The following is a 17,353-nucleotide window of genomic DNA, read 5'->3' on the forward strand; positions in this document are numbered from 1 at the left end:
TTCTCAGGGTGGTATGGCCGTAGGCACCCCCTGCCCCGACAGCACCCCTCTCGGGGGCCACACAACACCCTCACGCACCCTCACGCACCCACAACCACACGCTCCACGGCCCTCACCCACACACCTGACCCACAACAAAACGACCCCCAAACACGCACCCCTCACCCTCCGCAACACCCCCCCCAAAACACGCAGCAGCAACAAAACGGCACCGGGGCAACGCGGAGGGGGGGGCCCCTGAACCCCCCAACCCCCAAAAGCCTACAGCACCCGGTATTCCCAGGCGGTCTCCCATCCAAGTACTAACCGGGCCCGACCCTGCTTAGCTTCCGAGATCAGACGAGATCGGGCGTTCTCAGGGTGGTATGGCCGTAGGCACCCCCTGCCCCGACAGCACCCCTCTCGGGGGCCACACAACACCCTCACGCACCCTCACGCACCCACAACCACACGCTCCACGGCCCTCACCCACACACCTGACCCACAACAAAACGACCCCCAAACACGCACCCCTCACCCTCCGCAACACCCCCCCCAAAACACGCAGCAGCAACAAAACGGCACCGGGACAACGCGGGGGGGGGGCCCCCCGAACCCCCAAAAGCAAAAGCCTACAGCACCCGGTATTCCCAGGCGGTCTCCCATCCAAGTACTAACCGGGCCCGACCCTGCTTAGCTTCCGAGATCAGACGAGATCGGGCGTTCTCAGGGTGGTATGGCCGTAGGCACCCCCTGCCCCGACAGCACCCCTCTCGGGGGCCACACAACACCCTCACGCACCCTCACGCACCCACAACCACACGCTCCACGGCCCTCACCCACACACCTGACCCACAACAAAACGACCCCCAAACACGCACCCCTCACCCTCCGCAACACCCCCCCCAAAACACGCAGCAGCAACAAAACGGCACCGGGGCAACGCGGAGGGGGGGGCCCCTGAACCCCCAAACCCCCAAAAGCCTACAGCACCCGGTATTCCCAGGCGGTCTCCCATCCAAGTACTAACCGGGCCCGACCCTGCTTAGCTTCCGAGATCAGACGAGATCGGGCGTTCTCAGGGTGGTATGGCCGTAGGCACCCCCTGCCCTGACAGCACCCCTCTCGGGGGCCACACAACACCCTCACGCACCCTCACGCACCCTCACGCACCCACAACCACACGCTCCACGGCCCTCACCCACACACCTGACCCACAACAAAACGACCCCCAAACACGCACCCCTCACCCTCCGCAACACCCCCCCCAAAACACGCAGCAGCAACAAAACGGCACCGGGACAACGCGGGGGGGGTGCCCCCCGAACCCCCAAAAGCAAAAGCCTACAGCACCCGGTATTCCCAGGCGGTCTCCCATCCAAGTACTAACCGGGCCCGACCCTGCTTAGCTTCCGAGATCAGACGAGATCGGGCGTTCTCAGGGTGGTATGGCCGTAGGCACCCCCCTGCCCCGACAGCACCCCTCTCGGGGGCCACACAACACCCTCACGCACCCTCACGCACCCTCACGCACCCACCACATGCTCCACGGCCCTCACCCACACACCTGACCCACAACAAAACGACCCCCAAACACGCACCCCTCACCCTCCGCAACAACCCCCCCAAAACACGCAGCAGCAACAAAATGGCACCGGGACAACGGGGGGGGGCACCCCCCAAACCCCCAAAAGCCTACAGCACCCGGTATTCCCAGGCGGTCTCCCATCCAAGTACTAACCGGGCCCGACCCTGCTTAGCTTCCGAGATCAGACGAGATCGGGCGTTCTCAGGGTGGTATGGCCGTAGGCACCCCCTGCCCCGACAGCACCCCTCTCGGGGGCCACACAACACCCTCACGCACCCTCACGCACCCACAACCACACGCTCCACGGCCCTCACCCACACACCTGACCCACACCAAAACGACCCCCAAACACGCACCCCTCACCCTCCGCAACAACCCCCCCAAAACACGCAGCAGCAATAAAATGACAACGCGGGGGGCGCCCCCCGACCCCCCCCAAAAGCAAAAGCCTACAGCACCCGGTATTCCCAGGCGGTCTCCCATCCAAGTACTAACCGGGCCCGACCCTGCTTAGCTTCCGAGATCAGACGAGATCGGGCGTTCTCAGGGTGGTATGGCCGTAGGCACCCCCTGCCCCGACAGCACCCCTCTCGGGGGCCACACAACACCCTCACGCACCCTCACGCACCCACAACCACACGCTCCACGGCCCTCACCCACACACCTGACCCACAACAAAACGACCCCCAAACACGCACCCCTCACCCTCCGCAACACCCCCCCCAAAACACGCAGCAGCAACAAAATGGCACCGGGACAACGGGGGGGGGGGCCCCCCGAACCCCCAAAAGCCTACAGCACCCGGTATTCCCAGGCGGTCTCCCATCCAAGTACTAACCGGGCCCGACCCTGCTTAGCTTCCGAGATCAGACGAGATCGGGCGTTCTCAGGGTGGTATGGCCGTAGGCACCCCCTGCCCCGACAGCACCCCTCTCGGGGGCCACACAACACCCTCACGCACCCTCACGCACCCTCACGCACCCACAACCACACGCTCCACGGCCCTCACCCACACACCTGACCCACAACAAAACGACCCCCAAACACGCACCCCTCACCCTCCGCAACACCCCCCCCAAAACACGCAGCAGCAACAAAACGGCACCGGGACAACGCGGGGGGGGTGCCCCCCGAACCCCCAAAAACCAAAAGCCTACAGCACCCGGTATTCCCAGGCGGTCTCCCATCCAAGTACTAACCGGGCCCGACCCTGCTTAGCTTCCGAGATCAGACGAGATCGGGCGTTCTCAGGGTGGTATGGCCGTAGGCACCCTCTGCCCCGACAGCACCCCTCTCGGGGGCCACACAACACCCTCACGCACCCTCACGAACCCTCACGCACCCACCACATGCTCCACGGCCCTCACCCACACACCTGACCCACAACAAAACGACCCCCAAACACGCACCCCTCACCCTCCGCAACACCCCCCCAAAACACGCAGCAGCAACAAAATGGCACCGGGACAACGGGGGGGGGCGCCCCCCAAACCCCCAAAAGCCTACAGCACCCGGTATTCCCAGGCGGTCTCCCATCCAAGTACTAACCGGGCCCGACCCTGCTTAGCTTCCGAGATCAGACGAGATCGGGCGTTCTCAGGGTGGTATGGCCGTAGGCACCCCCTGCCCCGACAGCACCCCTCTCGGGGGCCACACAACACCCTCACGCACCCTCACGCACCCACAACCACACGCTCCACGGCCCTCACCCACACACCTGACCCACAACAAAACGACCCCCAAACACGCACCCCTCACCCTCCGCAACACCCCCCCCAAAACACGCAGCAGCAACAAAATGGCACCGGGACAACGGGGGGGGGCGCCCCCCGAACCCCCAAAAGCCTACAGCACCCGGTATTCCCAGGCGGTCTCCCATCCAAGTACTAACCGGGCCCGACCCTGCTTAGCTTCCGAGATCAGACGAGATCGGGCGTTCTCAGGGTGGTATGGCCGTAGGCACCCCCTGCCCCGACAGCACCCCTCTCGGGGGCCACACAACACCCTCACGCACCCTCACGCACCCTCACGCACCCACAACCACACGCTCCACGGCCCTCACCCACACACCTGACCCACAACAAAACGACCCCCAAACACGCACCCCTCACCCTCCGCAACACCCCCCCCAAAACACGCAGCAGCAACAAAACGGCACCGGGACAACGCGGGGGGGGGGTGCCCCCCGAACCCCCAAAAGCAAAAGCCTACAGCACCCGGTATTCCCAGGCGGTCTCCCATCCAAGTACTAACCGGGCCCGACCCTGCTTAGCTTCCGAGATCAGACGAGATCGGGCGTTCTCAGGGTGGTATGGCCGTAGGCACCCCCTGCCCCGACAGCACCCCTCTCGGGGGCCACACAACACCCTCACGCACCCTCACGCACCCACAACCACACGCTCCACGGCCCTCACCCACACACCTGACCCACAACAAAACGACCCCCAAACACGCACCCCTCACCCTCCGCAACACCCCCCCCAAAACACGCAGCAGCAACAAAATGGCACCGGGACAACGGGGGGGGGCGCCCCCCAAACCCCCAAAAGCCTACAGCACCCGGTATTCCCAGGCGGTCTCCCATCCAAGTACTAACCGGGCCCGACCCTGCTTAGCTTCCGAGATCAGACGAGATCGGGCGTTCTCAGGGTGGTATGGCCGTAGGCACCCCCTGCCCCGACAGCACCCCTCTCGGGGGCCACACAACACCCTCACGCACCCTCACGCACCCTCACGCACCCACAACCACACGCTCCACGGCCCTCACCCACACACCTGACCCACCACAAAACGACCCCCAAACACGCACCCCTCACCCTCCGCAACACCCCCCCCAAAACACGCAGCAGCAACAAAACGGCACCGGGACAACGCGGGGGGGGTGCCCCCCGAACCCCCAAAAACCAAAAGCCTACAGCACCCGGTATTCCCAGGCGGTCTCCCATCCAAGTACTAACCGGGCCCGACCCTGCTTAGCTTCCGAGATCAGACGAGATCGGGCGTTCTCAGGGTGGTATGGCCGTAGGCACCCCCTGCCCCGACAGCACCCCTCTCGGGGGCCACACAACACCCTCACGCACCCTCACGCACCCTCACGCACCCACAACCACACGCTCCACGGCCCTCACCCACACACCTGACCCACAACAAAACGACCCCCAAACACGCACCCCTCACCCTCCGCAACACCCCCCCCAAAACACGCAGCAGCAACAAAATGACAACGCGGGGGGGGTGCCCCCCGAACCCCCAAAAGCAAAAGCCTACAGCACCCGGTATTCCCAGGCGGTCTCCCATCCAAGTACTAACCGGGCCCGACCCTGCTTAGCTTCCGAGATCAGACGAGATCGGGCGTTCTCAGGGTGGTATGGCCGTAGGCACCCCCTGCCCCGACAGCACCCCTCTCGGGGGCCACACAACACCCTCACGCACCCTCACGCACCCACAACCACACGCTCCACGGCCCTCACCCACACACCTGACCCACAACAAAACGACCCCCAAACACGCACCCCTCACCCTCCGCAACACCCCCCCCAAAACACGCAGCAGCAACAAAATGGCACCGGGACAACGGGGGGGGGCGCCCCCCGAACCCCCAAAAGCCTACAGCACCCGGTATTCCCAGGCGGTCTCCCATCCAAGTACTAACCGGGCCCGACCCTGCTTAGCTTCCGAGATCAGACGAGATCGGGCGTTCTCAGGGTGGTATGGCCGTAGGCACCCCCTGCCCCGACAGCACCCCTCTCGGGGGCCACACAACACCCTCACGCACCCTCACGCACCCACAACCACACGCTCCACGGCCCTCACCCACACACCTGACCCACAACAAAACGACCCCCAAACACGCACCCCTCACCCTCCGCAACACCCCCCCCAAAACACGCAGCAGCAACAAAATGGCACCGGGACAACGCGGGGGGGGTGCCCCCTGAACCCCCAAAAACCAAAAGCCTACAGCACCCGGTATTCCCAGGCGGTCTCCCATCCAAGTACTAACCGGGCCCGACCCTGCTTAGCTTCCGAGATCAGACGAGATCGGGCGTTCTCAGGGTGGTATGGCCGTAGGCACCCCCTGCCCCGACAGCACCCCTCTCGGGGGCCACACAACACCCTCACGCACCCTCACGCACCCACAACCACACGCTCCACGGCCCTCACCCACACCCCTGACCCACAACAAAACGACCCCCAAACACGCACCCCTCACCCTCCGCAACACCCCCCCCAAAACACGCAGCAGCAACAAAATGGCACCGGGACAACGGGGGGGGGCGCCCCCCAAACCCCCAAAAGCCTACAGCACCCGGTATTCCCAGGCGGTCTCCCATCCAAGTACTAACCGGGCCCGACCCTGCTTAGCTTCCGAGATCAGACGAGATCGGGCGTTCTCAGGGTGGTATGGCCGTAGGCACCCCCTGCCCCGACAGCACCCCTCTCGGGGGCCACACAACACCCTCACGCACCCTCACGCACCCACAACCACACGCTCCACGGCCCTCACCCACACACCTGACCCACAACAAAACGACCCCCAAACACGCACCCCTCACCCTCCGCAACAACCCCCCCAAAACACGCAGCAGCAACAAAATGACAACGCGGGGGGCGCCCCCCGACCCCCCCCCAAAAGCAAAAGCCAACAGCACCCCGTATTCCCAGGCGGTCTCCCATCCAAGTACTAACCGGGCCCGACCCTGCTTAGCTTCCGAGATCAGACGAGATCGGGCGTTCTCAGGGTGGTATGGCCGTAGGCACCCCCTGCCCCGACAGCACCCCTCTCGGGGGCCACACAACACCCTCACGCACCCTCACGCACCCTCACGCACCCACAACCACATGCTCCACGGCCCTCACCCACACACCTGACCCACAACAAAACGACCCCCAAACACGCACCCCTCACCCTCCGCAACAACCCCCCCAAAACACGCAGCAGCAACAAAATGGCACCGGGACAACGGGGGGGGGCGCCCCCCAAACCCCCAAAAGCCTACAGCACCCGGTATTCCCAGGCGGTCTCCCATCCAAGTACTAACCGGGCCCGACCCTGCTTAGCTTCCGAGATCAGACGAGATCGGGCGTTCTCAGGGTGGTATGGCCGTAGGCACCCCCTGCCCCGACAGCACCCCTCTCGGGGGCCACACAACACCCTCACGCACCCTCACGCACCCTCACGCACCCACAACCACACGCTCCACGGCCCTCACCCACACACCTGACCCACAACAAAACGACCCCCAAACACGCACCCCTCACCCTCCGCAACAACCCCCCCAAAACACGCAGCAGCAACAAAATGGCACCGGGACAACGCGGGGGGGGCGCCCCCCGAACCCCCAAAAACCAAAAGCCTACAGCACCCGGTATTCCCAGGCGGTCTCCCATCCAAGTACTAACCGGGCCCGACCCTGCTTAGCTTCCGAGATCAGACGAGATCGGGCGTTCTCAGGGTGGTATGGCCGTAGGCACCCCCTGCCCCGACAGCACCCCTCTCGGGGGCCACACAACACCCTCACGCACCCTCACGCACCCACAACCACACGCTCCACGGCCCTCACCCACACACCTGACCCACAACAAAACGACCCCCAAACACGCACCCCTCACCCTCCGCAACACCCCCCCCAAAACACGCAGCAGCAACAAAATGGCACCAGGACAACGGGGGGGGCGCCCCCCAAACCCCCAAAAGCCTACAGCACCCGGTATTCCCAGGCGGTCTCCCATCCAAGTACTAACCGGGCCCGACCCTGCTTAGCTTCCGAGATCAGACGAGATCGGGCGTTCTCAGGGTGGTATGGCCGTAGGCACCCCCTGCCCCGACAGCACCCCTCTCGGGGGCCACACAACACCCTCACGCACCCTCACGCACCCTCACGCACCCACAACCACACGCTCCACGGCCCTCACCCACACACCTGACCCACAACAAAACGACCCCCAAACACGCACCCCTCACCCTCCGCAACACCCCCCCCAAAACACGCAGCAGCAACAAAACGGCACCGGGACAACGCGGGGGGGGGTGCCCCCCGAACCCCCAAAAACCAAAAGCCTACAGCACCCGGTATTCCCAGGCGGTCTCCCATCCAAGTACTAACCGGGCCCGACCCTGCTTAGCTTCCGAGATCAGACGAGATCGGGCGTTCTCAGGGTGGTATGGCCGTAGGCACCCCCTGCCCCGACAGCACCCCTCTCGGGGGCCACACAACACCCTCACGCACCCTCACGCACCCACAACCACACGCTCCACGGCCCTCACCCACACACCTGACCCACAACAAAACGACCCCCAAACACGCACCCCTCACCCTCCGCAACACCCCCCCCAAAACACGCAGCAGCAACAAAACGGCACCGGGACAACGCGGGGGGGGTGCCCCCCGACCCCCCAAAAGCAAAAGCCTACAGCACCCGGTATTCCCAGGCGGTCTCCCATCCAAGTACTAACCGGGCCCGACCCTGCTTAGCTTCCGAGATCAGACGAGATCGGGCGTTCTCAGGGTGGTATGGCCGTAGGCACCCCCTGCCCTGACAGCACCCCTCTCGGGGGCCACACAACACCCTCACGCACCCTCACGCACCCTCACGCACCCACACCCACACGCTCCACGGCCCTCACCCACACACCTGACCCACAACAAAACGACCCCCAAACACGCACCCCTCACCCTCCGCAACAACCCCCCCAAAACACGCAGCAGCAACAAAACGGCACCGGGACAACGGGGGGGGGCGCCCCCCAAACCCCCAAAAGCCTACAGCACCCGGTATTCCCAGGCGGTCTCCCATCCAAGTACTAACCGGGCCCGACCCTGCTTAGCTTCCGAGATCAGACGAGATCGGGCGTTCTCAGGGTGGTATGGCCGTAGGCACCCCCTGCCCCGACAGCACCCCTCTCGGGGGCCACACAACACCCTCACGCACCCTCACGCACCCTCACGCACCCACAACCACACGCTCCACGGCCCTCACCCACACACCTGACCCACAACAAAACGACCCCCAAACACGCACCCCTCACCCTCCGCAACACCCCCCCCAAAACACGCAGCAGCAACAAAACGGCACCGGGACAACGCGGGGGGGGTGCCCCCCGAACCCCCAAAAGCAAAAGCCTACAGCACCCGGTATTCCCAGGCGGTCTCCCATCCAAGTACTAACCGGGCCCGACCCTGCTTAGCTTCCGAGATCAGACGAGATCGGGCGTTCTCAGGGTGGTATGGCCGTAGGCACCCCCTGCCCCGACAGCACCCCTCTCGGGGGCCACACAACACCCTCACGCACCCTCACGCACCCACAACCACACGCTCCACGGCCCTCCCCCACACACCTGACCCACAACAAAACGACCCCCAAACACGCACCCCTCACCCTCCGCAACACCCCCCCCAAAACACGCAGCAGCAACAAAATGGCACCGGGACAACGCGGGGGGGCGCCCCCCAAACCCCCAAAAGCCTACAGCACCCGGTATTCCCAGGCGGTCTCCCATCCAAGTACTAACCGGGCCCGACCCTGCTTAGCTTCCGAGATCAGACGAGATCGGGCGTTCTCAGGGTGGTATGGCCGTAGGCACCCCCTGCCCCGACAGCACCCCTCTCGGGGGCCACACAACACCCTCACGCACCCTCACGCACCCTCACGCACCCACAACCACACGCTCCACGGCCCTCACCCACACACCTGACCCACAACAACACGACCCCCAAACACGCACCCCTCACCCTCCGCAACAACCCCCCCAAAACACGCAGCAGCAACAAAATGGCACCGGGACAACGGGGGGGGGCGCCCCCCGAACCCCCAAAAGCCTACAGCACCCGGTATTCCCAGGCGGTCTCCCATCCAAGTACTAACCGGGCCCGACCCTGCTTAGCTTCCGAGATCAGACGAGATCGGGCGTTCTCAGGGTGGTATGGCCGTAGGCACCCCCTGCCCCGACAGCACCCCTCTCGGGGGCCACACAACACCCTCACGCACCCTCACGCACCCTCACGCACCCACAACCACACGCTCCACGGCCCTCACCCACACACCTGACCCACAACAAAACGACCCCCAAACACGCACCCCTCACCCTCCGCAACACCCCCCCCAAAACACGCAGCAGCAACAAAATGGCACCGGGACAACGCGGGGGGGGTGCCCCCCGAACCCCCAAAAGCAAAAGCCTACAGCACCCGGTATTCCCAGGCGGTCTCCCATCCAAGTACTAACCGGGCCCGACCCTGCTTAGCTTCCGAGATCAGACGAGATCGGGCGTTCTCAGGGTGGTATGGCCGTAGGCACCCCCTGCCCCGACAGCACCCCTCTCGGGGGCCACACAACACCCTCACGCACCCTCACGCACCCACAACCACACGCTCCACGGCCCTCACCCACACACCTGACCCACAACAAAACGACCCCCAAACACGCACCCCTCACCCTCCGCAACACCCCCCCCAAAACACGCAGCAGCAACAAAACAGCACCGGGACAACGCGGGGGGGGTGCCCCCCGAACCCCCAAAAGCAAAAGCCTACAGCACCCGGTATTCCCAGGCGGTCTCCCATCCAAGTACTAACCGGGCCCGACCCTGCTTAGCTTCCGAGATCAGACGAGATCGGGCGTTCTCAGGGTGGTATGGCCGTAGGCACCCCCTGCCCCAACAGCACCCCTCTCGGGGGCCACACAACACCCTCACGCACCCTCACGCACCCTCACGCACCCACAACCACACGCTCCACGGCCCTCACCCACACACCTGACCCACAACAAAACGACCCCCAAACACGCACCCCTCACCCTCCGCAACACCCCCCCAAAACACGCAGCAGCAACAAAACGGCACCGGGACAACGCGGGGGGGGTGCCCCCCAAACCCCCAAAAACCAAAAGCCTACAGCACCCGGTATTCCCAGGCGGTCTCCCATCCAAGTACTAACCGGGCCCGACCCTGCTTAGCTTCCGAGATCAGACGAGATCGGGCGTTCTCAGGGTGGTATGGCCGTAGGCACCCCCTGCCCCGACAGCACCCCTCTCGGGGGCCACACAACACCCTCACGCACCCTCACGCACCCACAACCACACGCTCCACGGCCCTCACCCACACACCTGACCCACAACAAAACGACCCCCAAACACGCACCCCTCACCCTCCGCAACACCCCCCCCAAAACACGCAGCAGCAACAAAATGGCACCGGGACAACGCGGGGGGGCGCCCCCCAAACCCCCAAAAGCCTACAGCACCCGGTATTCCTAGGCGGTCTCCCATCCAAGTACTAACCGGGCCCGACCCTGCTTAGCTTCCGAGATCAGACGAGATCGGGCGTTCTCAGGGTGGTATGGCCGTAGGCACCCCCTGCCCCAACAGCACCCCTCTCGGGGGCCACACAACACCCTCACGCACCCTCACGCACCCTCACGCACCCACAACCACACGCTCCACGGCCCTCACCCACACACCTGACCCACAACAAAACGACCCCCAAACACGCACCCCTCACCCTCCGCAACACCCCCCCCAAAACACGCAGCAGCAACAAAACGGCACCGGGACAACGCGGGGGGGGTGCCCCCCGAACCCCCAAAAACCAAAAGCCTACAGCACCCGGTATTCCCAGGCGGTCTCCCATCCAAGTACTAACCGGGCCCGACCCTGCTTAGCTTCCGAGATCAGACGAGATCGGGCGTTCTCAGGGTGGTATGGCCGTAGGCACCCCCTGCCCCGACAGCACCCCTCTCGGGGGCCACACAACACCCTCACGCACCCTCACGCACCCACAACCACACGCTCCACGGCCCTCACCCACACACCTGACCCACAACAAAACGACCCCCAAACACGCACCCCTCCCCCTCCGCAACAACCCCCCCAAAACCCGCAGCAGCAACAAAATGACAACGCGGGGGGCGCCCCCCGACCCCCCCCAAAAGCAAAAGCCTACAGCACCCGGTATTCCCAGGCGGTCTCCCATCCAAGTACTAACCGGGCCCGACCCTGCTTAGCTTCCGAGATCAGACGAGATCGGGCGTTCTCAGGGTGGTATGGCCGTAGGCACCCCCTGCCCCGACAGCACCCCTCTCGGGGGCCACACAACACCCTCACGCACCCTCACGCACCCTCACGCACCCACAACCACACGCTCCACGGCCCTCACCCACACACCTGACCCACAACAAAACGACCCCCAAACACGCACCCCTCACCCTCCGCAACACCCCCCCCAAAACACGCAGCAGCAACAAAATGGCACCGGGACAACGCGGGGGGGGTGCCCCCCGAACCCCCAAAAGCAAAAGCCTACAGCACCCGGTATTCCCAGGCGGTCTCCCATCCAAGTACTAACCGGGCCCGACCCTGCTTAGCTTCCGAGATCAGACGAGATCGGGCGTTCTCAGGGTGGTATGGCCGTAGGCACCCCCTGCCCCGACAGCACCCCTCTCGGGGGCCACACAACACCCTCACGCACCCTCACGCACCCTCACGCACCCACAACCACACGCTCCACGGCCCTCACCCACACACCTGACCCACAACAAAACGACCCCCAAACACGCACCCCTCACCCTCCGCAACAACCCCCCCAAAACACGCAGCAGCAACAAAACAGCACCGGGACAACGCGGGGGGTGCCCCCCGAACCCCCAAAAACCAAAAGCCTACAGCACCCGGTATTCCCAGGCGGTCTCCCATCCAAGTACTAACCGGGCCCGACCCTGCTTAGCTTCCGAGATCAGACGAGATCGGGCGTTGTCAGGGTGGTATGGCCGTAGGCACCCCCTGCCCCGACAGCACCCCTCTCGGGGGCCACACAACACCCTCACGCACCCTCACGCACCCTCACGCACCCACAACCACACGCTCCACGGCCCTCACCCACACACCTGACCCACAACAAAACGACCCCCAAACACGCACCCCTCACCCTCCGCAACAACCCCCCCAAAACACGCAGCAGCAACAAAATGGCACCAGGACAACGGGGGGGGCGCCCCCCAAACCCCCAAAAGCCTACAGCACCCGGTATTCCCAGGCGGTCTCCCATCCAAGTACTAACCGGGCCCGACCCTGCTTAGCTTCCGAGATCAGACGAGATCAGGCGTTCTCAGGGTGGTATGGCCGTAGGCACCCCCTGCCCCGACAGCACCCCTCTCGGGGGCCACACAACACCCTCACGCACCCTCACGCACCCACAACCACACGCTCCACGGCCCTCACCCACACACCTGACCCACAACAAAACGACCCCCAAACACGCACCCCTCACCCTCCGCAACACCCCCCCCAAAACACGCAGCAGCAACAAAACGGCACCGGGACAACGCGGGGGGGGTGCCCCCCGAACCCCCAAAAGCAAAAGCCTACAGCACCCGGTATTCCCAGGCGGTCTCCCATCCAAGTACTAACCGGGCCCGACCCTGCTTAGCTTCCGAGATCAGACGAGATCGGGCGTTCTCAGGGTGGTATGGCCGTAGGCACCCCCTGCCCCGACAGCACCCCTCTCGGGGGCCACACAACACCCTCACGCACCCTCACGCACCCACAACCACACGCTCCACGGCCCTCACCCACACACCTGACCCACAACAAAACGACCCCCAAACACGCACCCCTCACCCTCCGCAACACCCCCCCCAAAACACGCAGCAGCAACAAAATGACAACGCGGGGGGCGCCCCCCGACCCCCCCCAAAAGCAAAAGCCTACAGCACCCGGTATTCCCAGGCGGTCTCCCATCCAAGTACTAACCGGGCCCGACCCTGCTTAGCTTCCGAGATCAGACGAGATCGGGCGTTCTCAGGGTGGTATGGCCGTAGGCACCCCCTGCCCCGACAGCACCCCTCTCGGGGGCCACACAACACCCTCACGCACCCTCACGCACCCTCATGCACCCACAACCACACGCTCCACGGCCCTCACCCACACACCTGACCCACAACAAAACGACCCCCAAACACGCACCCCTCACCCTCCGCAACACCCCCCCCAAAACACGCAGCAGCAACAAAACGGCACCGGGACAACGCGGGGGGGGTGCCCCCCGAACCCCCAAAAACCAAAAGCCTACAGCACCCGGTATTCCCAGGCGGTCTCCCATCCAAGTACTAACCGGGCCCGACCCTGCTTAGCTTCCGAGATCAGACGAGATCGGGCGTTCTCAGGGTGGTATGGCCGTAGGCACCCCCTGCCCCGACAGCACCCCTCTCGGGGGCCACACAACACCCTCACGCACCCTCACGCACCCACAACCACACGCTCCACGGCCCTCACCCACACACCTGACCCACAACAAAACGACCCCCAAACACGCACCCCTCACCCTCCGCAACACCCCCCCCAAAACACGCAGCAGCAACAAAACAGCACCGGGACAACGCGGGGGGGGTGCCCCCCGAACCCCCAAAAGCAAAAGCCTACAGCACCCGGTATTCCCAGGCGGTCTCCCATCCAAGTACTAACCGGGCCCGACCCTGCTTAGCTTCCGAGATCAGACGAGATCGGGCGTTCTCAGGGTGGTATGGCCGTAGGCACCCCCTGCCCCGACAGCACCCCTCTCGGGGGCCACACAACACCCTCACGCACCCTCACGCACCCTCACGCACCCACAACCACACGCTCCACGGCCCTCACCCACACACCTGACCCACAACAAAACGACCCCCAAACACGCACCCCTCACCCTCCGCAACACCCCCCCCAAAACATGCAGCAGCAACAAAACGGCACCGGGACAACGCGGGGGGGGTGCCCCCCAAACCCCCAAAAACCAAAAGCCTACAGCACCCGGTATTCCCAGGCGGTCTCCCATCCAAGTACTAACCGGGCCCGACCCTGCTTAGCTTCCGAGATCAGACGAGATCGGGCGTTCTCAGGGTGGTATGGCCGTAGGCACCCCCTGCCCCGACAGCACCCCTCTCGGGGGCCACACAACACCCTCACGCACCCTCACGCACCCACAACCACACGCTCCACGGCCCTCACCCACACACCTGACCCACAACAAAACGACCCCCAAACACGCACCCCTCACCCTCCGCAACACCCCCCCCAAAACACGCAGCAGCAACAAAATGGCACCGGGACAACGCGGGGGGGGTGCCCCCTGAACCCCCAAAAACCAAAAGCCTACAGCACCCGGTATTCCCAGGCGGTCTCCCATCCAAGTACTAACCGGGCCCGACCCTGCTTAGCTTCCGAGATCAGACGAGATCGGGCGTTCTCAGGGTGGTATGGCCGTAGGCACCCCCTGCCCCGACAGCACCCCTCTCGGGGGCCACACAACACCCTCACGCACCCTCACGAACCCTCACGCACCCACCACATGCTCCACGGCCCTCACCCACACACCTGACCCACAACAAAACGACCCCCAAACACGCACCCCTCACCCTCCGCAACACCCCCCCAAAACACGCAGCAGCAACAAAATGGCACCGGGACAACGCGGGGGGGCGCCCCCCAAACCCCCAAAAGCCTACAGCACCCGGTATTCCCAGGCGGTCTCCCATCCAAGTACTAACCGGGCCCGACCCTGCTTAGCTTCCGAGATCAGACGAGATCGGGCGTTCTCAGGGTGGTATGGCCGTAGGCACCCCCTGCCCCGACAGCACCCCTCTCGGGGGCCACACAACACCCTCACGCACCCTCACGCACCCTCACGCACCCACAACCACACGCTCCACGGCCCTCACCCACACACCTGACCCACAACAAAACGACCCCCAAACACGCACCCCTCACCCTCCGCAACAACCCCCCCAAAACACGCAGCAGCAACAAAACAGCACCGGGACAACGCGGGGGGTGCCCCCCGAACCCCCAAAAACCAAAAGCCTACAGCACCCGGTATTCCCAGGCGGTCTCCCATCCAAGTACTAACCGGGCCCGACCCTGCTTAGCTTCCGAGATCAGACGAGATCGGGCGTTGTCAGGGTGGTATGGCCGTAGGCACCCCCTGCCCCGACAGCACCCCTCTCGGGGGCCACACAACACCCTCACGCACCCTCACGCACCCTCACGCACCCACAACCACACGCTCCACGGCCCTCACCCACACACCTGACCCACAACAAAACGACCCCCAAACACGCACCCCTCACCCTCCGCAACACCCCCCCCAAAACACGCAGCAGCAACAAAATGGCACCAGGACAACGGGGGGGGCGCCCCCCAAACCCCCAAAAGCCTACAGCACCCGGTATTCCCAGGCGGTCTCCCATCCAAGTACTAACCGGGCCCGACCCTGCTTAGCTTCCGAGATCAGACGAGATCAGGCGTTCTCAGGGTGGTATGGCCGTAGGCACCCCCTGCCCCGACAGCACCCCTCTCGGGGGCCACACAACACCCTCACGCACCCTCACGCACCCACAACCACACGCTCCACGGCCCTCACCCACACACCTGACCCACAACAAAACGACCCCCAAACACGCACCCCTCACCCTCCGCAACACCCCCCCCAAAACACGCAGCAGCAACAAAACGGCACCGGGACAACGCGGGGGGGGTGCCCCCCGAACCCCCAAAAGCAAAAGCCTACAGCACCCGGTATTCCCAGGCGGTCTCCCATCCAAGTACTAACCGGGCCCGACCCTGCTTAGCTTCCGAGATCAGACGAGATCGGGCGTTCTCAGGGTGGTATGGCCGTAGGCACCCCCTGCCCCGACAGCACCCCTCTCGGGGGCCACACAACACCCTCACGCACCCTCACGCACCCACAACCACACGCTCCACGGCCCTCACCCACACACCTGACCCACAACAAAACGACCCCCAAACACGCACCCCTCACCCTCCGCAACACCCCCCCCAAAACAAGCAGCAGCAATAAAATGACAACGCGGGGGGCGCCCCCCGCCCCCCCCCAAAACCAAAAGCCTACAGCACCCGGTATTCCCAGGCGGTCTCCCATCCAAGTACTAACCGGGCCCGACCCTGCTTAGCTTCCGAGATCAGACGAGATCGGGCGTTCTCAGGGTGGTATGGCCGTAGGCACCCCCTGCCCCGACAGCACCCCTCTCGGGGGCCACACAACACCCTCACGCACCCTCACGCACCCTCATGCACCCACAACCACACGCTCCACGGCCCTCACCCACACACCTGACCCACAACAAAACGACCCCCAAACACGCACCCCTCACCCTCCGCAACACCCCCCCCAAAACACGCAGCAGCAACAAAACGGCACCGGGACAACGCGGGGGGGGTGCCCCCCGAACCCCCAAAAACCAAAAGCCTACAGCACCCGGTATTCCCAGGCGGTCTCCCATCCAAGTACTAACCGGGCCCGACCCTGCTTAGCTTCCGAGATCAGACGAGATCGGGCGTTCTCAGGGTGGTATGGCCGTAGGCACCCCCTGCCCCGACAGCACCCCTCTCGGGGGCCACACAACACCCTCACGCACCCTCACGCACCCACAACCACACGCTCCACGGCCCTCACCCACACACCTGACCCACAACAAAACGACCCCCAAACACGCACCCCTCACCCTCCGCAACAACCCCCCCAAAACACGCAGCAGCAACAAAATGGCACCGGGACAACGGGGGGGGGCACCCCCCAAACCCCCAAAAGCCTACAGCACCCGGTATTCCCAGGCGGTCTCCCATCCAAGTACTAACCGGGCCCGACCCTGCTTAGCTTCCGAGATCAGACGAGATCGGGCGTTCTCAGGGTGGTATGGCCGTAGGCACCCCCTGCCCCGACAGCACCCCTCTCGGGGGCCACACAACACCCTCACGCACCCTCACGCACCCTCACGCACCCACAACCACACGCTCCAC

The 17,353-nt window shown here is 64.5% G+C and overlaps 50 non-coding genes across 50 annotated transcripts in view; all 50 read right to left on the reverse strand.

Moving 5' to 3' along the window:
- Positions 1-25, reverse strand: part of LOC129210334 (5S ribosomal RNA) — a 119-nt gene extending 94 nt beyond the window's left edge. Inside the window, exon 1 of the ribosomal RNA XR_008578392.1 lies at positions 1-25. This exon is cut by the window's left edge and continues 94 nt beyond it. This is a non-coding gene — a ribosomal RNA (5S ribosomal RNA).
- A 233-nt stretch (positions 26-258) lies between these two features.
- LOC129210335 (5S ribosomal RNA) lies at positions 259-377 on the reverse strand. The gene has a single exon (XR_008578393.1). It is a non-coding gene; the product is annotated as a 5S ribosomal RNA (ribosomal RNA).
- A 231-nt stretch (positions 378-608) lies between these two features.
- On the reverse strand, positions 609-727 carry LOC129210336 (5S ribosomal RNA). Its single transcript, XR_008578394.1, has one exon. It is a non-coding gene; the product is annotated as a 5S ribosomal RNA (ribosomal RNA).
- Positions 728-960: 233 nt separating this feature from the next.
- LOC129210337 (5S ribosomal RNA) lies at positions 961-1,079 on the reverse strand. Its single transcript, XR_008578395.1, has one exon. It is a non-coding gene; the product is annotated as a 5S ribosomal RNA (ribosomal RNA).
- Positions 1,080-1,320: 241 nt separating this feature from the next.
- On the reverse strand, positions 1,321-1,439 carry LOC129210338 (5S ribosomal RNA). Its single transcript, XR_008578396.1, has one exon. It is a non-coding gene; the product is annotated as a 5S ribosomal RNA (ribosomal RNA).
- A 232-nt stretch (positions 1,440-1,671) lies between these two features.
- On the reverse strand, positions 1,672-1,790 carry LOC129210339 (5S ribosomal RNA). The gene has a single exon (XR_008578397.1). It is a non-coding gene; the product is annotated as a 5S ribosomal RNA (ribosomal RNA).
- Positions 1,791-2,013: 223 nt separating this feature from the next.
- LOC129210340 (5S ribosomal RNA) lies at positions 2,014-2,132 on the reverse strand. The gene has a single exon (XR_008578398.1). It is a non-coding gene; the product is annotated as a 5S ribosomal RNA (ribosomal RNA).
- A 224-nt stretch (positions 2,133-2,356) lies between these two features.
- On the reverse strand, positions 2,357-2,475 carry LOC129210341 (5S ribosomal RNA). Its single transcript, XR_008578399.1, has one exon. It is a non-coding gene; the product is annotated as a 5S ribosomal RNA (ribosomal RNA).
- Positions 2,476-2,717: 242 nt separating this feature from the next.
- On the reverse strand, positions 2,718-2,836 carry LOC129210343 (5S ribosomal RNA). Its single transcript, XR_008578401.1, has one exon. It is a non-coding gene; the product is annotated as a 5S ribosomal RNA (ribosomal RNA).
- A 230-nt stretch (positions 2,837-3,066) lies between these two features.
- Positions 3,067-3,185, reverse strand: LOC129210344 (5S ribosomal RNA). Its single transcript, XR_008578402.1, has one exon. It is a non-coding gene; the product is annotated as a 5S ribosomal RNA (ribosomal RNA).
- A 224-nt stretch (positions 3,186-3,409) lies between these two features.
- LOC129210345 (5S ribosomal RNA) lies at positions 3,410-3,528 on the reverse strand. The gene has a single exon (XR_008578403.1). It is a non-coding gene; the product is annotated as a 5S ribosomal RNA (ribosomal RNA).
- A 243-nt stretch (positions 3,529-3,771) lies between these two features.
- Positions 3,772-3,890, reverse strand: LOC129210346 (5S ribosomal RNA). The gene has a single exon (XR_008578404.1). It is a non-coding gene; the product is annotated as a 5S ribosomal RNA (ribosomal RNA).
- A 224-nt stretch (positions 3,891-4,114) lies between these two features.
- LOC129210347 (5S ribosomal RNA) lies at positions 4,115-4,233 on the reverse strand. The gene has a single exon (XR_008578405.1). It is a non-coding gene; the product is annotated as a 5S ribosomal RNA (ribosomal RNA).
- Positions 4,234-4,475: 242 nt separating this feature from the next.
- LOC129210348 (5S ribosomal RNA) lies at positions 4,476-4,594 on the reverse strand. The gene has a single exon (XR_008578406.1). It is a non-coding gene; the product is annotated as a 5S ribosomal RNA (ribosomal RNA).
- A 233-nt stretch (positions 4,595-4,827) lies between these two features.
- LOC129210349 (5S ribosomal RNA) lies at positions 4,828-4,946 on the reverse strand. Its single transcript, XR_008578407.1, has one exon. It is a non-coding gene; the product is annotated as a 5S ribosomal RNA (ribosomal RNA).
- Positions 4,947-5,170: 224 nt separating this feature from the next.
- On the reverse strand, positions 5,171-5,289 carry LOC129210350 (5S ribosomal RNA). The gene has a single exon (XR_008578408.1). It is a non-coding gene; the product is annotated as a 5S ribosomal RNA (ribosomal RNA).
- A 232-nt stretch (positions 5,290-5,521) lies between these two features.
- LOC129210351 (5S ribosomal RNA) lies at positions 5,522-5,640 on the reverse strand. The gene has a single exon (XR_008578409.1). It is a non-coding gene; the product is annotated as a 5S ribosomal RNA (ribosomal RNA).
- Positions 5,641-5,864: 224 nt separating this feature from the next.
- Positions 5,865-5,983, reverse strand: LOC129210352 (5S ribosomal RNA). Its single transcript, XR_008578410.1, has one exon. It is a non-coding gene; the product is annotated as a 5S ribosomal RNA (ribosomal RNA).
- A 224-nt stretch (positions 5,984-6,207) lies between these two features.
- LOC129210437 (5S ribosomal RNA) lies at positions 6,208-6,326 on the reverse strand. Its single transcript, XR_008578494.1, has one exon. It is a non-coding gene; the product is annotated as a 5S ribosomal RNA (ribosomal RNA).
- Positions 6,327-6,560: 234 nt separating this feature from the next.
- LOC129210355 (5S ribosomal RNA) lies at positions 6,561-6,679 on the reverse strand. Its single transcript, XR_008578412.1, has one exon. It is a non-coding gene; the product is annotated as a 5S ribosomal RNA (ribosomal RNA).
- A 242-nt stretch (positions 6,680-6,921) lies between these two features.
- Positions 6,922-7,040, reverse strand: LOC129210356 (5S ribosomal RNA). Its single transcript, XR_008578413.1, has one exon. It is a non-coding gene; the product is annotated as a 5S ribosomal RNA (ribosomal RNA).
- A 223-nt stretch (positions 7,041-7,263) lies between these two features.
- On the reverse strand, positions 7,264-7,382 carry LOC129210357 (5S ribosomal RNA). Its single transcript, XR_008578414.1, has one exon. It is a non-coding gene; the product is annotated as a 5S ribosomal RNA (ribosomal RNA).
- Positions 7,383-7,625: 243 nt separating this feature from the next.
- Positions 7,626-7,744, reverse strand: LOC129210358 (5S ribosomal RNA). Its single transcript, XR_008578415.1, has one exon. It is a non-coding gene; the product is annotated as a 5S ribosomal RNA (ribosomal RNA).
- A 231-nt stretch (positions 7,745-7,975) lies between these two features.
- LOC129210359 (5S ribosomal RNA) lies at positions 7,976-8,094 on the reverse strand. The gene has a single exon (XR_008578416.1). It is a non-coding gene; the product is annotated as a 5S ribosomal RNA (ribosomal RNA).
- A 234-nt stretch (positions 8,095-8,328) lies between these two features.
- LOC129210360 (5S ribosomal RNA) lies at positions 8,329-8,447 on the reverse strand. Its single transcript, XR_008578417.1, has one exon. It is a non-coding gene; the product is annotated as a 5S ribosomal RNA (ribosomal RNA).
- Positions 8,448-8,688: 241 nt separating this feature from the next.
- On the reverse strand, positions 8,689-8,807 carry LOC129210361 (5S ribosomal RNA). The gene has a single exon (XR_008578418.1). It is a non-coding gene; the product is annotated as a 5S ribosomal RNA (ribosomal RNA).
- Positions 8,808-9,031: 224 nt separating this feature from the next.
- On the reverse strand, positions 9,032-9,150 carry LOC129210362 (5S ribosomal RNA). The gene has a single exon (XR_008578419.1). It is a non-coding gene; the product is annotated as a 5S ribosomal RNA (ribosomal RNA).
- Positions 9,151-9,384: 234 nt separating this feature from the next.
- On the reverse strand, positions 9,385-9,503 carry LOC129210363 (5S ribosomal RNA). The gene has a single exon (XR_008578421.1). It is a non-coding gene; the product is annotated as a 5S ribosomal RNA (ribosomal RNA).
- Positions 9,504-9,744: 241 nt separating this feature from the next.
- On the reverse strand, positions 9,745-9,863 carry LOC129210364 (5S ribosomal RNA). The gene has a single exon (XR_008578422.1). It is a non-coding gene; the product is annotated as a 5S ribosomal RNA (ribosomal RNA).
- A 231-nt stretch (positions 9,864-10,094) lies between these two features.
- On the reverse strand, positions 10,095-10,213 carry LOC129210366 (5S ribosomal RNA). Its single transcript, XR_008578424.1, has one exon. It is a non-coding gene; the product is annotated as a 5S ribosomal RNA (ribosomal RNA).
- Positions 10,214-10,454: 241 nt separating this feature from the next.
- LOC129210367 (5S ribosomal RNA) lies at positions 10,455-10,573 on the reverse strand. The gene has a single exon (XR_008578425.1). It is a non-coding gene; the product is annotated as a 5S ribosomal RNA (ribosomal RNA).
- A 224-nt stretch (positions 10,574-10,797) lies between these two features.
- On the reverse strand, positions 10,798-10,916 carry LOC129210417 (5S ribosomal RNA). The gene has a single exon (XR_008578474.1). It is a non-coding gene; the product is annotated as a 5S ribosomal RNA (ribosomal RNA).
- Positions 10,917-11,158: 242 nt separating this feature from the next.
- On the reverse strand, positions 11,159-11,277 carry LOC129210368 (5S ribosomal RNA). The gene has a single exon (XR_008578426.1). It is a non-coding gene; the product is annotated as a 5S ribosomal RNA (ribosomal RNA).
- Positions 11,278-11,500: 223 nt separating this feature from the next.
- On the reverse strand, positions 11,501-11,619 carry LOC129210369 (5S ribosomal RNA). Its single transcript, XR_008578427.1, has one exon. It is a non-coding gene; the product is annotated as a 5S ribosomal RNA (ribosomal RNA).
- A 241-nt stretch (positions 11,620-11,860) lies between these two features.
- On the reverse strand, positions 11,861-11,979 carry LOC129210370 (5S ribosomal RNA). Its single transcript, XR_008578428.1, has one exon. It is a non-coding gene; the product is annotated as a 5S ribosomal RNA (ribosomal RNA).
- A 240-nt stretch (positions 11,980-12,219) lies between these two features.
- On the reverse strand, positions 12,220-12,338 carry LOC129210438 (5S ribosomal RNA). The gene has a single exon (XR_008578495.1). It is a non-coding gene; the product is annotated as a 5S ribosomal RNA (ribosomal RNA).
- A 233-nt stretch (positions 12,339-12,571) lies between these two features.
- LOC129210419 (5S ribosomal RNA) lies at positions 12,572-12,690 on the reverse strand. The gene has a single exon (XR_008578476.1). It is a non-coding gene; the product is annotated as a 5S ribosomal RNA (ribosomal RNA).
- Positions 12,691-12,921: 231 nt separating this feature from the next.
- Positions 12,922-13,040, reverse strand: LOC129210371 (5S ribosomal RNA). Its single transcript, XR_008578429.1, has one exon. It is a non-coding gene; the product is annotated as a 5S ribosomal RNA (ribosomal RNA).
- Positions 13,041-13,263: 223 nt separating this feature from the next.
- LOC129210372 (5S ribosomal RNA) lies at positions 13,264-13,382 on the reverse strand. Its single transcript, XR_008578430.1, has one exon. It is a non-coding gene; the product is annotated as a 5S ribosomal RNA (ribosomal RNA).
- Positions 13,383-13,624: 242 nt separating this feature from the next.
- LOC129210373 (5S ribosomal RNA) lies at positions 13,625-13,743 on the reverse strand. The gene has a single exon (XR_008578431.1). It is a non-coding gene; the product is annotated as a 5S ribosomal RNA (ribosomal RNA).
- A 231-nt stretch (positions 13,744-13,974) lies between these two features.
- On the reverse strand, positions 13,975-14,093 carry LOC129210374 (5S ribosomal RNA). The gene has a single exon (XR_008578432.1). It is a non-coding gene; the product is annotated as a 5S ribosomal RNA (ribosomal RNA).
- A 242-nt stretch (positions 14,094-14,335) lies between these two features.
- Positions 14,336-14,454, reverse strand: LOC129210375 (5S ribosomal RNA). Its single transcript, XR_008578433.1, has one exon. It is a non-coding gene; the product is annotated as a 5S ribosomal RNA (ribosomal RNA).
- A 232-nt stretch (positions 14,455-14,686) lies between these two features.
- Positions 14,687-14,805, reverse strand: LOC129210377 (5S ribosomal RNA). Its single transcript, XR_008578435.1, has one exon. It is a non-coding gene; the product is annotated as a 5S ribosomal RNA (ribosomal RNA).
- Positions 14,806-15,035: 230 nt separating this feature from the next.
- LOC129210378 (5S ribosomal RNA) lies at positions 15,036-15,154 on the reverse strand. The gene has a single exon (XR_008578436.1). It is a non-coding gene; the product is annotated as a 5S ribosomal RNA (ribosomal RNA).
- A 240-nt stretch (positions 15,155-15,394) lies between these two features.
- LOC129210460 (5S ribosomal RNA) lies at positions 15,395-15,513 on the reverse strand. The gene has a single exon (XR_008578516.1). It is a non-coding gene; the product is annotated as a 5S ribosomal RNA (ribosomal RNA).
- Positions 15,514-15,746: 233 nt separating this feature from the next.
- LOC129210420 (5S ribosomal RNA) lies at positions 15,747-15,865 on the reverse strand. The gene has a single exon (XR_008578477.1). It is a non-coding gene; the product is annotated as a 5S ribosomal RNA (ribosomal RNA).
- A 231-nt stretch (positions 15,866-16,096) lies between these two features.
- LOC129210379 (5S ribosomal RNA) lies at positions 16,097-16,215 on the reverse strand. Its single transcript, XR_008578437.1, has one exon. It is a non-coding gene; the product is annotated as a 5S ribosomal RNA (ribosomal RNA).
- Positions 16,216-16,438: 223 nt separating this feature from the next.
- LOC129210380 (5S ribosomal RNA) lies at positions 16,439-16,557 on the reverse strand. Its single transcript, XR_008578438.1, has one exon. It is a non-coding gene; the product is annotated as a 5S ribosomal RNA (ribosomal RNA).
- A 242-nt stretch (positions 16,558-16,799) lies between these two features.
- On the reverse strand, positions 16,800-16,918 carry LOC129210381 (5S ribosomal RNA). The gene has a single exon (XR_008578439.1). It is a non-coding gene; the product is annotated as a 5S ribosomal RNA (ribosomal RNA).
- A 224-nt stretch (positions 16,919-17,142) lies between these two features.
- Positions 17,143-17,261, reverse strand: LOC129210382 (5S ribosomal RNA). The gene has a single exon (XR_008578440.1). It is a non-coding gene; the product is annotated as a 5S ribosomal RNA (ribosomal RNA).
- Positions 17,262-17,353: the final 92 nt, after the last annotated feature.

This window comes from Grus americana, chromosome 9 (genome assembly GCF_028858705.1).
Source record: "Grus americana isolate bGruAme1 chromosome 9, bGruAme1.mat, whole genome shotgun sequence".
Lineage (NCBI taxonomy): Eukaryota > Metazoa > Chordata > Aves > Gruiformes > Gruidae > Grus > Grus americana.